At 41.0% G+C, this 2,418-nt stretch overlaps 1 long non-coding RNA gene across 4 annotated transcripts in view; it reads right to left on the minus strand.

Annotated features, from left to right (window-relative positions):
- The window catches only part of LOC132368343 (uncharacterized), a 260,900-nt gene extending 258,492 nt beyond the window's left edge, over positions 1-2,408 (minus strand). For all 4 annotated transcript variants that reach the window (XR_009504081.1, XR_009504082.1, XR_009504080.1 and 1 more), the window contains exon 1: positions 2,315-2,408. This is a non-coding gene — a long non-coding RNA (uncharacterized LOC132368343). The remainder of the gene's footprint in view (positions 1-2,314) is intronic.
- Between the last annotated feature and the right edge of the window lie 10 nt (positions 2,409-2,418).

Consider the following 2,418-nt stretch of genomic DNA (forward strand, 5'->3'; position numbering starts at 1 on the left):
GAACCTCTGGGGTATACCAAGAAAAGGAAATGAGAAAAATGCAACTCAAAGCAGACCACACCCACTTCCACTTAAACATGGCAGAGATGAAAGCAAATTACATCTTCTTCCTATCCCTCAGGTCAAGCCTTATATGAGGGGAGGGTAAAAAGCGTCACCTTATTAGAGTTTGAAGTTGACATTTCAAATCGACTTGAACTGTTAGTAACTGAAAATGACCAAGACATTATGAAATCTGCCTGAGCTATTGTCAAGGGAAGGATAAGGCAGATTTAATTGAGTACAACTAAAAGTAATTAAGAGAAAATAAAATTCTGTCATGTTCTTATTTCACTGAGCTGTGGTATCTCAATTATAGTAAAGACACTAAATTTATCTTGATGACCCATGTAGCAATTCTTGACCATAGGTGGCAGTGGTAATATTAAAGTTAATCCATTCATGCATTCATTCACTGAATATTTATATATGTCTACTATATGCTAATCATACATAATAATAATTATCAGAGATGCAGGGAAAAGCCTGTAAAGGAGTGTTTAAAGCAGCATGCCCTCTCCAATCAGTTTATCCCTCTACCCTGGGTCTATTTCTGTTTTTTTTCCCTCAAAGCACTTATTTACTCTCCAAAAGGAAGTCATTTACTTACTTATCTACATGTTTTAGTCTGTCTTTATTACTAGAATGTAAGTGCCAAGAGAAAAAGTATTGCCTTGTTCTTCCTCCTCTCAATTTCTCAACACTGGCATGCCCCATGGATCAATACTGGTCCCCTTTCTCTCTACCTACACTCTTATACCTTGGATATAAATATTATATGTGTTGATGTTACATATGTATCTAGTGTTGATGTTTCTCCAGAATGCCATAATTACACATCCAACTGCTTACTTGAAACATGGATACTGAATAGATACTTTAATGTGTTCCTTCCTCCCCTACAGTCTCTAATCTAGCTACACTTTAGTTAACTCTTCTCATGCTCAGTAAATGGCATCATCATCCACCTAGATGGTAGACAGTTGGGGCTCAAGCCAAAGCCTCAAAATTTATCCTTAATTACTCTTCTTCATCTGCAAGTCTATCAATTCTACTTCCAAAATACATCTCAATTCCTGTTTCTTTTCTCCATGTCTACTGTTACTTAACTATTTCTAGCAGTGTCTTTTGCCTGGGCTACTGTAGTAGCCCAACTGGTCTTCCTGCTTCTACTCCATTTTTCACACTGCAACCAGAGAAATTTTCATATCTAAAATTTAATCATTACATACATATACACATACACACACAGACCTCTACTAAAAATTCTGTCAGTTTCCAATTGTTCTTCCGTTAATCAAAACTTCAAACTAACCCACAGGGCCCTCATGGTCTGGCTCTATATACATGACATTTTGTGGAGGGGTTCTCCATAGTTTTTCTAGTTTTTATTAATGTCTGTCCCTCCCTTGTTCCCCAACCCGTTTTCCATGGGAGCCAAACTTTGATATATTGTTTACTCCTATACAGTTACCATATAATCAAGTAGCAAATAAAAAGAACAGTTAAGAGGCACCTTAGGCCTCCAGACTGTAGTAGCTGCACCTAAAATAATACCTCTATCCAGAATCCTCAATGCCCTCTTTGTATGGAATAAGGAAGACTTCTCTGCCTCGCTCCATTCAGAAGGGGGGCAGAATAGTGTAAAGGCCAGTCACACTAGCAGGGTCAAATCCCAGTTCGGTCATTTAATAGCTGTGTGACTTACACCTCCCTGTATTGTACATCAGAGGGCTCAATTGTAAAATGGGGAGGAGTACTTACACCTTAGAGTTGTTGATGGGATTTATATTAGGGCATCTCTCCCTAGAGGCCGCTAATTCCGTGACAGGGAACCACGGCCTGACCGTATCTGGCTGCTACGTGTCCGATGATTCAAGAAAACAAGTGTCTGTCTCAACTTTTTGTTCCTTAAAACTGAGTTCGCCTGGCTACGTGAAGGCTACTGAGCCAAAGAAAGAATGTTCAATCTTTAGGCATTATCATCCCGAGTGTAGACACAGACCCGGTATTCCCACACCAAGTCCAAGCCAGCCAATCAGACGCACTTTGCAATCTGTCAGGATTAGAAACCCGGCTAGCGCAACTCCAGACCTCCCTGGCGCCACGCCCAGACCCGCTCCCAGCTAGCACATGCGCAGCAGTGACTCCTTCTGGCCTTGAGGTTACTTCCTCTTTCGTAAAGGCGGCTGAAGTCTCTTACGCGTTGACAGTTTTTTTAAATCCTTACACCTCTCTCGGGGGGATTTTTGTTTTTAATGCCGTCATCAACTACCTGGAATTTGAATCATTTTCCTTTTCCATCACTGTGGAACCTTCCCCTTCAGTCTGAGGAACGTGTCTCCGAAGAGCTGGCACCCTTCCGTGGTGCAGGTCTCG

Source organism: Balaenoptera ricei, chromosome 1, assembly GCF_028023285.1.
Source record: "Balaenoptera ricei isolate mBalRic1 chromosome 1, mBalRic1.hap2, whole genome shotgun sequence".
Lineage (NCBI taxonomy): Eukaryota > Metazoa > Chordata > Mammalia > Artiodactyla > Balaenopteridae > Balaenoptera > Balaenoptera ricei.